Source organism: Excalfactoria chinensis, chromosome 3, assembly GCF_039878825.1.
Source record: "Excalfactoria chinensis isolate bCotChi1 chromosome 3, bCotChi1.hap2, whole genome shotgun sequence".
NCBI classification, from domain to species: domain Eukaryota; kingdom Metazoa; phylum Chordata; class Aves; order Galliformes; family Phasianidae; genus Excalfactoria; species Excalfactoria chinensis.
This window is the reverse complement of record NC_092827.1, coordinates 11186509-11202796: the sequence shown is the minus strand read 5'-3', so window position 1 is coordinate 11202796 and position 16288 is coordinate 11186509.

Here is a 16288-nt window from a genome sequence, read left to right as displayed (position 1 = left end):
ACTGGCAACAAACTGCAAAGGTTCTCACAGACATGTAACACTCCCTCCTCCTCCTTCTCCTCCTCCTTCTCCTCATAAAGGATTATTCTCTTAGTGTTAGAAAACTCCTGGGAATCCAGGTAATATAGGAACAGCACAGAAAGCAGCCAATCAAGTAAGGAATAACAGCAAGGATGTAGAAGAAATAACCATGATTTTTGCCTTTCACTAAGCATTTTGTTGGCACCAAGGGAATTCATCTTACTGCTTCAGCTCAGGAAGTTGTGAAGATAGCTTTGCTTAGATGTTCTTAGAGAAGGTAACATTTAAGGAAGCATAGTAGCAGAAGTCATGATTCTTTAAGGGACTACTTATGAAATTATGGAATGAAATTCACCTATAAAGAAGAACCTCCAAAAGGACATTTCTGTAAACTGCCACTCACAATACATAGTTTTTTCTAGTTTGTTTTTTCTAATGTTCCACTCTTAAATATTTTTGTCTTTCTTCATGCAAGGAAAAGTCTCCTGACAGCAAACAATCAATAATCAATTATATATATATGTATGTATGTATGTATATATATATAATCAATTATAATATTATCAATAATAATCTTATGGAAGCATTGATTTTCATGTATTTATTTACTCATCTCCATTAGGAGTTTTGTCTGAGTACCTGATCTAAAGTAAAGAAAGTTGTATAGGTCATGAAAGTAAGAATGTGGAAAGTTGGTTTTGTACATGTATACTGAGAGAAAACGTAGTGGAATGAAAAGCTCGTACTCATACCCTCATGTCCCTGCTCGAAATTTTAAGCTTATCATTTCCACTGAAGACTATTAAGCTCAATATGTGTGTTTCAGGACCAAGGTCATAGATCCAAATGTGGTTTCATCTTTTTCCAATGAATTTTTTTTTATATTGATAAGATTAGTGGAAACTATTAAAAGTCATTAACAATAGAAACAAAATATTAAACACATCATTACTATGATAAAAGACGTACCTTCAGAGCATTAAGATTCATATCATTCCTGTTTACCATACCAGTGGGGCTGAAATTCATCTCATCTCACTTTAGGTTAGACACCTTTAACTCCCTTCTTATAGGTATGTCTGATGTGTGCCAACAAAACTATTCATCTCATTAGACTGATAATGTCATTGGGTTAAAATGAATCACAAGCTATTCTTCATTGGCTATGTAGGGCATATGATTAATTGAAATATTGACATCTACACATGGATATCTATATGTCTACAATAGACATCTACATGCAGATTGACATATAGGCATATATGTTCAGATAAATCCTGCCTAAAGCAATACATTCATCAGTCCCACATTTTCTTTAAAGCTCTCCATGTGAAAATTTCTAAAGATATTCAGAGTATAAGGTTTCAGTTTTGGAGTGACATGTACACACTGAGAAACCTTGAGACTTCAGTCAAATATCATTTGTAACAGCTGAGCTTAGCAACAAAAGAGTCCCAGTCCTGATTTTATAACAGACATACAGACAAATCCTCTATGGTTTAATAAGTGTATGGATGAATACAATGAATTATGATTGAAGGCCAACCAATGTCATTTCCTTCCCTGCACTGTGGAAAACATAAGTGTGCCTTTGTGCATGCCACAAGAACTGGTTTGGCTCAATTTATTTTGTGGGTAAATCCAAATCTTTACTCAAATCTCTGCTTAGTCTCACCGCCAACTTTTGCTCCTAACTTTGAAGATTTTATTCCAGGGGTTCAGACAAGTCACAGTGCTGTGTACTTCTTGCACTTGATCAGCTGGGTCATCTATATCTAATGGAATCTAATGGTGGTGATACTAGGAAGTCAACATATAAAAAAATTGCTCTTTTCCTATTTGAAAAAAGGAATTTTGTTGAAATAGCTAAGTCTTCAAAAGGCCATTTTGCAAAACAGAAATACACTTAAAAGCATATAATCTTTAGCTGGAGGCCAGACTGAGTATGTTTCTGATTATGCTAGTGACCCTCACCCTAAAATCCCTTTGTAGAAATGCCTTTATTCTAGACAACATACTGACTAGCAAATGATCTAACAGATTTCACAGCACATAAATTAAGACCTAATAAATTATTTCAAATTCAGACTCCCTAATTACAGAATCATTCAAGCATTCCGTTTACAATTGTAATTATCTAAACAATTAATAAATACAACTAAAATGTGGCTTCAAAGTAAATTATTTCATAATTGTTTACCATGGAAAAGGTAGGTTAAATTTTAAGCATTGGTTAAAAATGATGAAGATAATTGGCTAAAACCTGTTATTTGTGGTTGGTGTAGATAGCAGAATAGGAACATCTCAGTGTCAGCTTAGCTGAGTGTAAATACTGAAATATTAACTTCTATTGCTAATTAGTTTCAACACTTATTTTGAATTGTTTGATTCTTCTACTAGCTTTCCAGTGCAATAATTTGCTCAATAGGAAAACGTGGAAAAATCTAACACAAATTATGTATACAAAATTTGTTGTTCTAATCTATAGATATAGAAGAACAATTGTACAGTTAAAAATGTACTTTGTTTATAAGTATGGCTATGACTGTGTGTGTATGGCTCCAATATATATGAATGCTAGATGTTGTGCTGAGGGACATGGTTTAGTGGGAAATATTGGTGATAGGTGGACAGTTGGACTGGATGATCTTGGAGGTCTTTTCCAACCTTGATGATTCTATGATACTATGATTCTAATGTGAATGTGACGTGGAAATGTTTTCTGTTCTTTCTCATCTAAATCTAATAGTGGGAATGCATTTCACTTACAAAAAAATAAAGAACATCTCCCCCCTTTCACATACAGTTTTTAATACCCTTATTTTGTTTTTAATCCATTTCCAGATCAAACAGAATGAAAAACTAAGGAAATACCAGTTGCTGCTATCAACAGATTAATTTCATCTGTTCATATCCCTACAATGAGAAAGTTAAGATACAGACTAATGACAAACAAATCTATATGGCCTGTAGACATAAGGTCTTTCTGTCCCAGTGTCCTGTGTTGTCTCAAACACTGCTAGCAAAGAAAACTGCACCACTGCCCCTGAAATCTGTGCCTTAGTGATTTCTTAAGGCTTGATTGCATTCAGCACAGTGGAACTTCATTTATTTCTCCACACCCATCAGGGCAGAATACATTAAGATGTAGAAATATAGTACTGAGTTTGTGAGAAAGATCACTGCTGCTCACCCATGACCCAGGTCAGCAGAAGGCTATTCATCAGGGATGGGACTTGAATGCTGCTGTCTTCTCAATGACCATGACATTAAAAAAGGAAACAAGAACGTCGTTGCTGCTGTTTATTGGATGACATGTGTAGGAGTCCCTAGAGCCAGACAATGCATTAATTTGGAAAAATGCTGGGGCATCAGAAACTGGAGCTAGTTGTTTTGAGAGCAGATGGGATGAGGCTTCATTACAGAGGGCTTAGGAGCTCTTAAGACTTCAGTGACTTCTGTTCAAATAATGTGCTCAAGCTCAGTCAACGAATCATCATCTAATGACCCTGAAATATTCCTTATGAGAAAGCTTTTCAATTCTGTTAATTTTTATCAGCTGAGAGGAAAACTCAGCCCTTTCCAGAGAATGAAATACATAGTTGGAGATAACTGATATCTCAGCATATTCAGCACTGAGAGTTAATTATGAACTGGTTACAGAGTTTTCAGGGTTTAGTTAAAGAGCTGGGACTGGTGAAGAAGTTTCTAGTTTCCTTTATGATTGCTGCACACAGGGCTAAAGAAGCTTTTGTGGACTTGGGCAGTCAAGGGTTTCATATGACAAGAGTCAGATTTCCATCTTTTGCTTCAGTTTGATATAACTGGCTGGATAGCATTGATCAACACTGTAGTGACAAAGAACAACTAATTCTAAATGCTAAATGAAATCTTCTGATGAACAGCCTTCTTCCTGTTTTATTGTTTTATTTTCTTTTTCTTTATACTGGCCATTGTTGTTTCCCAGGTTCTTGGTATTTTCTAAGATCTCATACTTCTGGTAGGAGTGATAAAACAATCCTTCAGCTCTTCTGAAGTAGGCAAAAAGGATCTCTTAAATCATTGGTTGTCCAGCAGAGTAACCCCTCAAATACATCATTCTTGTTCATGCAAAGTCTGTTTATTTTTGTAGGCACAGATACTGCTCCATATAAAACTTGAAATAACACATTTTCTTTGTACCATAAATAATATATCATACTTTATACATTCATCTTTAACATGGTTCCTAACTATGTTAAGCGATGTTCTATGTACCAATCACATCTGAAGAATTCCATAGGAACATTAAGAATTTCTACTGCTCTCAGTACCTCAGGACCTCACACGATGCCTCTGATGCTGCACACCAGCTGTGTCCACTCATCTTCTCTACATCTGATGTCCCAGATTCCCTCTCTCACTCTCTTCTTTTCCAACAGTAGGTGGTAGATGCCTCCTACTGTCAAATATAGATCAGTGGCTCTATATTCAACTACAAGCGCAAAATAACTTCTATGGTCAAAAGACTTAGATACATGTGTTTTGCAGCACGCCACTTTTCTGACAGAAAGCCTTCCACTGAATTTACATCAATGGTTTCCTAAAGATCATATTCTCTTCAAAGTTCACCTGATTCAATGCATTTAATTAATGCTGTTCCTAATGCAGCCGAATGTAGAATCACAGAATCATAAAATGGCTTAGAAGGTTGGAAGGGACCCTAAAGATCACTGAGCACCAACCCCACATATCTTTTTATTTCACATACTGACAAATTGCAATCATATCATCTCTTTTCAGAACCAAATCTGGGATCTGTTCTGAGTCAAAGCTTCATCCTGGGGCAAATGGAAATTTAGCCTCACTAATAACAGTAACTGAGGTTTGTCCCTTTGAGAATTAATTTGTAGCTTTTCAATTATCCCTGTAATATACATTCCTTTCCCTTTTTACCCTTCGACTGCGCTGGAAGTAGTTTATGTATTTTTATGGAATGCCAAGAAAACAATCACAAGTCATCTGTTAGCAACTGAATTACAGAGTCTTCTGAAGATGGTTATATTTTTTTTGCCAAATATATTCTAGTTCTTTTACTTCAGCTCGATAGGGGGAAAAATCATAATCAAGCTGCTATATGTGTTGCTTTTTCATTTTAAATTCTGGCATTTTATGAGGAATGTGCTCCATTCCTAATTTTCACAAAGAACTTACTGTACATTCATTCCTAATATGAAATTCCATGTCTTGTTGGAAATGATATTTGCAATTATGCTTTTGTCATGAAGTTGGAGAATATTAAACATATTATTTATCATGCAGTCTTTATCTTATTACATTCAGTTGTTGAACTCAATTTTAGCAGACTGAAAAGGAAAGAGAATTATTCATGGTGAAAGCCAAGGAGAACTGGGGTTATTTGGCAGGGAGAATTCCATGCTTGTTCAAGGAAGGCAGATACCCTCCTTAATTGCACCTGGGGAGCAAGAAGCTCATTTTTGGCTGAATCCAACAAAACATTATTGAATATGTAAATATCAGTAGGGATAGGGACTGTTCAGAACCTCTGAAAATGGATTCTTCAAACATCCAGCTATGAGGGAATGGCCTCAAACTGCACCGGGGAGATTCAGGCTGGACGTTAGGAAATACTACTTTTCCAGAAGAGTGGTCAGGCAGTGGAATGGGCTGCCCAGGGGGGTGGTGGGGTCACCAACCCTGGAGGTGTTCAAGGAACATTTGGAAGTTGTGTTGAGGTGTTGTGTTGACATGGTTTAGTGAGAACTATTGGTGATTGGTGGATGGCTGTAAAGTACTACATACTATTACTGGCCCTTTCATATCAATATAAATCTTAAGAATTGCTCCTGCTACAGTATCTGCTCATTTCTTCCTAGGAAGGTAATCTGGTTTTCTGCAAGATAGCTAGAAAATCTGTGAAACAAGAAAAAGTCAGAATCTAAATTCATCTCAAGGCAATGTTATGCTTGAATTGTTAAGCAGTCTAGTACACTGTGTAAGAAAATGGAATTATGAACCTAAAAGCCAGACTTCTGACCTAAAGCCTCCTGAAATTTCTGTGTTACAGAATATTTACTTGATTTTTTCATGTTTCTCTCCAGTAGCATGTGCTGTGCACAACACACTGTCTCTGTACCTAAAAAATCTGTAAGAAAAATGAGGAGGGAGCTATTCATAGACATACTTAATCAAATATGTGGACTGAGGTGTTGAATGTGGAGCTATATTTGAGCTGAACAAATAATGGCTAAATTTGCTTTGCCACTTTTATATAACAATTTAATTGAGCAGCAAAAATTTGCCCACTGAAAAAACAATATATCCACCGGAAAAATCGAATGTCCTTAGACTGCGCATCTAACTTCCCTGTGACTGATGGAGCGTGTTTCTTTGTCTTAAAATGTCATTTCACAGGCTTGTTTCTAATTTTTATGTTAAGGATCTGATTGTACATTCCTTGCTCACCTGAAGCACTTAGGGAAAACAGCAAAAGCTTTGCATTTGCAAAGAAGGGGAGTACCTGGAATTAGTAATTGTTGATCTTCTTTTATCATTTTTAAAGTATGTGTTTGTAAGGTTGCTCTACTGTCAGCTGACTTCATGATTTATGTGTATGTGTACCAACATAACAAAAATGCTCAGATAAATAAGTTCTCTGCATTAACTTCATTTTGTTAATAAAATTAAGCAAGAAAGAAAATTGAATATTGATTTTCCTTGTAATCAGACTACAGAGTGATAAAACTGTAGGAAAAAATAAATAAATAAGAAGCAATTGTAATGTAAGCTACTAGAAATACCTAACATGCAATTTGATGTTATGTTATTTTCCCTGAATTCACAGTAAAGTAGCATTTCTGCTTCACTAGCTCCTGCTATGTATTACTGCAAACAAATGCTTCTAGTAGCACAGCTGCATTCAGGAAGGGATTATATATATTATAAACATATAAATAAGATATGAATTTATGAATATCATAGTTCTTTCTGAACATTTGCGATGTTTTAAAAACTCATAATTTTGTATTTATTTGTTCTAGAAAACCATGTTCTTTTCCTCCAGAAAACTGCATGCAACAATTGCTGACATCACTGGTGATTTGTCAGCCATGGCATTCAAAAAGACAAAAGCTTAGCTCTTTCTGTACAGAATCTCCCCCCCCCCTCCGCCCCCCAAAAAAGAAACTATAAAAATAATAATAAAAAAAAAAAGAGTCTCACCCAATGAGAAAATGCTTGTGAAAAGTCTGAAAAGAAACAAATGTGTACTGCAGTGTATAGTTAAGGGTGACTTCAAAATCATTTAGACTGTTACATATGATGCTTGCCTCCAGCCACCCTCCTGCTGAGAGAACAGGAATATAGGAGAGATGCCTGAGGACTGGAGGAAAAGCAGTGTTACTCCAGTCTTCAAAAAGAGCAGGAGCCAAGAAACTACAGGAAAATCAGCCTCACCTCCCTCCCTGGAAAGGTGTTGAAGCAACTTGTTCTGGATGTCATCTCTAAGCATGTGTATTAAAGGAACGGGATCAAGAGTAACCCTCATGGATTCACAAAGGGGAAATCATGCTTAATCTGCATTGACTTCAGTGAGGCATTTGACACTATCTCCTGTACCGTCCTTGTAGGTAAGCTGAGGAAGTGCGGGACAGAGTGGACAGTGAGATGGAGTGAGAACTGGACGTGTGACAGAGCTCAGAGTTATGATTTGTGTCACAGAGTCTAGTGGGAAGCCCGTAACTAGCAGTGTTTCCCAGGGGTCAGTGCTTGTTCAACATCTTTGTTGGTGACCTGGATGAAGGGATAGGGTGTACCCTCAACAAGTTTGATGGTGATGCAAAGTTGAGAGGAGTAGTTGACATGCCAGGTCGCATAGGAACATGGAAAGCTCCACAAAAACCTAACGATAAATATTTTTACAATGAGGCTGTCTAAGCACTGGAAAAAGCTGCCCAGAGAGGATGTGGTACTGCCTATAGTAGGGGGAACTAGATGATATTTAAAGTCCCTTCCAACCTAAGCAATTTCATTATTCTATGTTTCCATAGCCTCGACGTTGGTGTGTCTGATGGACAAATTAGAAATAATAACAACAAGAATGCAAGTCTTATAGTATGATACCACTAGAATTAGAATAGCATCATCTATTTTATTCTAGGCACAGCCTGAGGAAGTGGAGCTGCTGAGGACCTGAGATAACTGACTTTCATATGGTATGGGACTAAGAAGAGAAGGAAAGAGACAGATCAGCTCTGCATGTGAGCAGAGCAATTAGGTTACTGATGGAAAGTTTTGTAGTTCTTCTCATTCCCTTTATTTCTGGATTACTCGATCCTTTTCTAATGTGATATATGTAAACAGCTGAGGTACTTGCAAATTCTTGTGTGATTAAGTGGCCAAATGTGGATTTTGTGGTTCACTCTCCTAAACTGCTGTTCCCATGTTTCACACTTTGTGTCTACATGAGATCTCATCTGGTTTCAATTTACTGTGTGTAATAACAAGATCTTTATAGCACTTCTGGATGGGCTATCTAGCTCATAGAGGTAATACCAGTACTTTCAGACATGGTCATAATAATCTAAAAAAAGAAAAAAGAAAAAAAGAAAACCCAAAACCTAGAATGCCCTTTATTTTTATTTATTTTTATTTTTATTTTTATTTTTATTTTTATTTTTATTTTTATTTTTATTTTTATTTTTATTTTTATTTTTATTTTTATTTTTATTTTTATTTTTATTTTTATTTTTATTTTTATTTTTATTTTTTTTCCACCTCTGCTGTTTGTCCCAGCAGGGCTTTCCTGGGCTGTTAGCACTTGCATTTCCAACAAGCAATTAATTGCCTTCTAACCTTTGGGTGAATCCTATGATATTTTATTAGCTGACGAGCTCAGATGCTAATGCCCTTGTTTGGCCAGGGTGTTCCACCCTTTTGTGCCTAAGCTTAAGTGACAGCTTTAAATGACTGGTGAACAAATGACTGCTATTACCCCATGCACATCTGGAGGGAGAGGTGATAAGGAGAAGGGGTTGTGATCCCTTTCCTCTCCTTCAACACCCTCAGATACTTCATGCATGCTTAGGATCACTTGGGAACAGTAAAGACTGTGCTGTCCTCCTAGCCAAGCCAGATATCATCCAGATCCACATCATTATACTTGCAGCTATCATGTAATGTGAAAACAACACGTAATACTGTTCTTTTCTGATACTTTAATATCGTCTACATCTCTGTAACTCACTGCCCAGCCTCCTCAGCTCTGGTTTACTCTATATCCAGTTTCATCTTTTTGGTCTGCACTAAAAATCTGTTTGTGGCACCTACAAGGGTGGCAAAAAAAAAAAAAAAAAAAAAGGAAAAATAAAACAAAAATGTGGGGTCACCTTTTTCAGACACATAGTTTTCTCTCAATGTATTATTCCATTCTGCAGTATTGAAATTACTTTCCACTGTAAAGAAATCTCTCATCAAACACCAGCTGGTTCTGCACTGCTCGTGGTGTACTCATATGTGTGGATGTACTTTGAAAGCAGGGGAAATATTTGACAGATTCTGGAATTGCACTAGTTAAAACAGCTGTTTGCTTTCTTTCTTTGGCTGTTTCTTTTTGAGTGCAGTGTACTGTTGATGGTCTCAGTTAATATAGCAAGGATAAGAGTTCTTCACAAATAGTGGCACTGTTTGAAAGAATGACCCTTGTCATCTACATACTTTTCTTCTTTGATATATTTTCACTGCAAAACCAAATAATTTTCTCTCGGCATTTGTTAAACAATAGATTACTCCTAATGTAAAATTATCCACAGACAAATATTTATATATTGCCACTCTGAAATCACACAGCTAACATTATATCTGAAAGTTTATACTGACCTTTTTTGTCTCTAAATGAAACCATCATAATTACAAAATTTGAAGCACTATCTTTAAATTGCAACTCATTATCTACCTTCTGTAATATCATGATTTAAAATTATATTGATTCAGTGCTTTTAAATCTGACATACTGCCCTGCTAGCACAGGGGCTCCATGCTAGGTGTCAGTGGCATTCTATGCAGGTGCAGGAATCTTACTAATGAACCTGAGGAGACAAGGCTCGTCGTTAATATTTGACTGTGTATTTACAGAAGGTGGTTTGATGGGGAGTATGGGCAAAGGTAATAGATCTCCCAACATGCTTCCTTGGCCATAAAGACTACTTGAGAAAAAGGTACCTGTGCTTGGTTATACACTTATTCAGATGGATTTCTGATGAACTGGTAGCAAAATATAGCTTTATCTCCACAGGCGCATGACTTTTTAAAAAGCTTTATCCTTTTATTCCTGAACAATGTTTTTGTTTGCTTGTTTGTTTGTTTTAACCTGATGCAACAGAAATTGGATCACAAGACATGCCACAAAACAGCAGCAGGAAAGGAATACCTTTCACAGACTGGTGACTGAGAGGGCAAATTCATGTGAATTCTGCAGGAGAATTTCTGCAGCCCAGCAAGCCCACTATATTACCATCTCAAGTATCTCCGCATAAGAACAGGATATCAGTCCAACGACTTAAGCTGTATTCCTTACTACAAACCCATGAAACCACTAAGGAAAGCTTTAAACCTTGTTGCTGGATATCCTGTTTCAACGTTGTGCATGCAGAAGGGCAATTATTTGGCAAAGCAATTGCCAAGTTAGTATTACTTCTGTAAAACATTTCTCCTTAGCTTTGGTACACTTTCTTCTTTGTTTCTTAGTATTTTTGTAATCAAGGTGACACAAAAATATTCGCTGGAACTGCTACTGGTGTTACTGTCAGTAGTCACTTATCAGTACTTTTTCCTACTGATATTATTTCCTACTAATATTATTACTTCTGAAATCAGGCTTTATTTATGCTGGATAGAATCAAATAAGACATGAAGCACAGGTGATAAATAAATTTGAATTCCAGCTTTATTTTTCATATTGGGTGCCTGCAGTCAAGTAGGATGATGGAGAACCAGTGTCAGTGCAGACACTGACACAGTTGATTCACAAATAAATGCTTTAGGCTCCACGCGGTGCTGGTGAGCACTGAGCTGGGGGTGAGGTGGGAGGACATGACTGTGTGTGTCCATGGGGTTGGCAGGGCCATCATGTTTCACAGATTCCAAACAACAAATTCTGACAAGTAAAAAATGTTTGATTTTTAAAAGTCACACATCTAGCCCCCTTTTTTTTAAAAAACAGTTTCAGTATTTATTTAACCTAGTAAATAGGTTTATTAGCAAGGTTCCATTCTTTGTAGTTTAGGTAATGGATTTACCATATGTTTATGCTTTAAGGACTTGTGTAAGACTGCTAACACCTATTTCTCCACCTCCTGTCTCAGAGGTTAAGACCTTGGTATGTTGCCAGTTTACTGCTGTGGTCCTTTCCCCTTGTATAATTACAGTCATTCCCAGAGTGAAGGAAATTCCCTGAGCTTTTACTCTAACTAGCCACAGTGTTTCACTACAAAAAGGCACTTCTTTAAAAGAAGAAAAGTAATAAAACTTTCACATTATTAACTTTTTCCCTTTTAAAAGAGGCTGGAAAATGCCATTGTACCACATTAAAGGCCTTTATATAAGACTCACCATTGGGTAATGAGCCTTGTTGTACAATCTACCACATGCAACTGCCTTCAAGTGCTGCTTTTAACTTAACCTTGATGTAGTGCCAGGAATGTGCAAAGGATATACTTTGATGGTGGAGGCAGTCTACTTCTCTCCCTCTCTCTCTCTCTCTCTCTTTCCCTTTTTCTCCTTTTCTAAATCAATACATCACAAAATATACATAAGATTTAAATTTTATTGTTTAACTGAGCAATTGGAATACATTCCATAAAAGTGGAATAAGGAATTATCTGTTATTGGGAAATAAGCCAGTAGACCAGTTATTTATAATAGAAATGATAATAAGTTGTTACTTTGTACTTATGCAGTGACTTTCTTCCTGCAGACAAACAGAATTTCATAAGCATTCTCGCAGCTCCCCTGTGAAGCAAGTATCATAATCGCTGTTTTATCATTAATAAAACTAGTTCAATGACTTGCCTGAAGATGACACAAAATATCAATATCAGAAAAAGGATCTGAAGAATTTTCACTTTCAGTTCCCTCTTTGATTATGAGCCATTTCCTCCCATCGCTAGAGTGAATTATTTTGGTAACAGTGCTACTGGAATTTGTTAAAATTCCATGTTATGGCCAGATGTGTTCTACCTAGAAACATGTATTCAATTCATATAACAATATGTATGAGATATGTAATAAAATACGATTTTAGAAACACTTGACATTGCTCTTAAAATAAGTAAGATATTGAAATGGAGCCTCAAATTTTTCATGAAGACTGTTAATAGAAATGTGACAGTTCTTGAGATTTATGGAGCTGACTGACTTATATTGTCTGTTATTTCCTTGAATGTATGCTTAAAATATGCTGGAGCAAATATTATTTTCATTTTACAGTATTGAAGAATTTTCTGATTTAAAAGAGTATCTGATTTTGAAACATGAAAACGTCCTAAAACAAGACATGCAGGTCATTTTGAAATAGATAGATAGATAGATAGATAGATAGATAGATAGATAGATAGATAGATAGATAGATAGATAAAATCACATCTTGAAATTAAAATGTCCATCAATTAAAAATAAATAAATCAAAAAGCTCTGCTGCGTGACCACTTGTGGTTTAAAACTGAAATTCTCTGATCAGTTGCTAATAACAGTAGATATAGGGTGAAAGTGAAAGTTATGAAGATGGTAGAATCATAAGAGAAGCACATACAGGTTGGAGGGATGCATTTTGACTGGATGTTCATTAAGAATCTATTCGAGCTCTGCTTATGTTACAAACAGTCTGCTTATGAAGGCTGAGTTGTTTCATTTTCTGTTTCATTATACCTAAAGCAATATAAAATCTCTGTAAAATTCTTTTCATCATGATTACTAATTAACTCTTTAAGTGCTCATATGAGATACAGATTAAGTCATTTGTTTCTTTAATATCTTTATGGAGAAGAGGTCAGATATTTCCGTGCTATCTTTCTGAGACAGATGTTCATGAAATTCCATTTTTTACATATTTAAAATAGAAGTGTCCTCTTAATGACTGAGGAATTCAGGAATTTCCCAGAACACAAAGATTTTCAGAGGTCTTCAGTTAAAACAGAGAATTGTTGATGAACTATGATGTAGTAAATAATTTGTCTGGAAAGTCTATTACTACTAAATGGATGGAAACTCTGGAGACTCGTGAATAATTAATAGCAACATTTCTTCTTACTCCTCTTTCTTTGTTTCTTTTTTTTCCCCCCATAGCGAATGGTGTTTTTGTGTTAGAAATCTCAGGCTGAAAAGATAAAGAAAACTGAAATAGAACTTCAATACCAATGCCAGTTGATTGGTTCAGTAAAGCTTTTTAGTTTATCTGATATTTTCTTACTGAGAAACTATTTTGTCTGTCATCCTATTATAACAGGACATCAAAAGTAACACATTTTTTTATTCTGCATTGGTATCTGTTGGGCTTCTACCACAGTGCTATGTAACTTTGTAAACACAGTCCTGACCAAACTCTCATCTTTGCACATTACTGTAGTGTAACTTCATAGTGCGCTGTATGGTAACTTTGACGGTAAGTAATGAAAAGACAGTAGAATGAAAAAATGGAAAATAGCTGGTCTTTGATATCCCATATAAACTGATAGCATAGGAAAAGTCTGAAAAAAAAGCCTGAAGTTACAGAGAACCTCTGGCGTTCTAGTCCAAGCTGCCAACTCAGAACAGGGCCAACTACAGCAGTTTGCTGTGGGCCATATCTGCTTGTCTTCTGAATATTTCCAAGAATCAAGACACAAGAGGCAGCATCTCTGGACAAACTGTATCTGACTGACCATCCTCACTCTAGAAAAGTCTTACTCCCCGCAAAACATATTCAGACATAGAAGTCTCCCCTGAATTTTCCAGGCTGATGAGTCCCAGTTGTCTCACCCTTTTCTTCTCTAATGAACACTTCATTCCCTTAACCGTCCTTACAGTCATCTGCAGTACTTGTCCCTTTACACCCACATCCATACCAAGCACTCCAGGTGTGTCTTACCTCTGCTGAGCAGACTTCACTCAGCCCACTGGCAATATATTTTGTCATGCATCCCAAGATCCTTCTGGCTTTCTTTGCTGCAAGGGCACATTGCAAGCTCATGATCACTGCAATGATCAGTCTTGTTCACTCCAAGTTTCTTTTCTGGAAATCTGAGTTCCACGCATTCAGCTCCTAGCACAGTGCATGTGGTTTGTCCTCTCTAATTTTTTCCTTTCTTTGCATTTTTTCCAAGCCTGTCAAAAAAACATGGCCTAACTACCACTTGTCCTAGTGGTGTATCATTTGCAAATTTTATATCATGGTTTAGGCTATTAATGAGTATATTAATTGGCACTGGTCCTGATATAAACCTCTGGGGCACATTACTGGTAACTGACCAATAACTGGATGTTGTGACCTTGATGGTAACATCAAACAGTGTTGGCCATGTACTGCAAATACTAAACTTGAAAGAAAGAATCCTTGTAAAATGGGCACAGAGAACAAAAACAATGAGAAATACAACTTTAAAATGCCAGCCATCCTATCTGTAGTGACAGCCTGATGCTGAAATATTTTGACAGCATCTTGAAAGTGTGTTCTATAGGCAATCACAGTTATCCTTGGAGTTAATGGATGTGCTTACCACATTAGGTGGGAATAAATCACAGAAAAATTAAATATGTATTGGAATATAAGGGAAGTTGTGTTTCAGAGCCATGTGAGAGAGGACTGAAAAGTTGTCCTTGATTGTTTCACTGGCCTCTATATCCACTGGAAAAGCTGTGTAAAATTGTACGTAATAGAAGGATGTAATTGGAGTCACGTCACAGGAGAAAGAGGGCAGTGTTGTGGAACTACCAAGAGCCCAAGAGTGAAAGAGGGATATTTTCTTCTTCTCCTTTGGGAAAAGCAGACAGAAGGGATCATGACTATCAGAACAACAAGAATGAGATTTTAAATGAAGAAATATATTAATGTTATTTACTCCTGTTATACTCAGGTGGCCAGAAACTGTCTATTTTTCTACAAACAATTTTGGCTCAATTTTGCCAGTTTCTTCACTGACAAAGGCCCATCTGTAGCCAGAAAGGAGGACCATCATCATTCCAGTAATACAGATATACTTATTAGATTTTGCCTCCTCCCGTCCTGGAAGTCTTTGGGCTTTGACACAAGTGTGGACCATTCAGTGCTGTCAAGAAAGCTGTCAAGTCTCACAGGAAGATGCTGTTCAGACAATGCACTCATAGTTGGAACAGAGCACAAGGGCAGGCAGAACCTGCTTCTCATCATGTACCTTACTACTTTCAGAGCAAACCGATGAGAGCTATCACACATCCACCAGTAGCTGGAGCCTTTGGGAATGACAGCTTGGATTAGAATCCACATTAAAAACTGTATCACTGCAATGTCTGCAGTGTCAGTATTATTTCGATGATTCATGTCTTTATATTCTGTATCCTATTACAAATATTAAACAAACAAACAAACAAAAAATCCATTTAATCCTATGTTTACCTATTGCTTTAGATTTTTTTACTTTTCTTTTGTCATCAGCCTGTGGATTAATGCTCTTACAGCTGTATTGCACGCACAATCCCCTTAAATTTTCTGTTATAGAAATGGATAACTTGTTTACACAGTTTTCTGCTTCTGTTTTACACCATCTCAGCAGGTTGAGTTCTCTTCTCTTGGTTCACACCAAGAATCAGAATTCACTCATCAGATAAAAGGTAAAGGTATAATGATTTTGTATCTCTTTACTTTTGGGCCCCCCAAGAAAGATGAGAAATATTTCACACACCTAAGGTAGCTAGACTGTCTGCTCGCATGTGATTTCACAGATAATGACAGAATAGCTCACATAGCACATTTAAACCTATGTTTAAGAGATATGGAGCTGCTACACAAAGCCAAATTGTCTCCTTAGCTCATGGTTTCTTCCACCATAATCGGAGACCTTCAGGCACCTGCACTTACAGTGTGAGTACAGTTAAGAGGCTGGGACTAAGGATTGCTTCAGAAGGGCTGATCTCTTACATGCTGTACATAAATTAGACAGAGAAATTACATCCTCCTGGGGCTTGTTGTTGTCTGAATCTCAGACATCAGTATTGTTGTCAGCCAAGTTACCTTGGGAATTGTGTATCACTTTGCAATTCA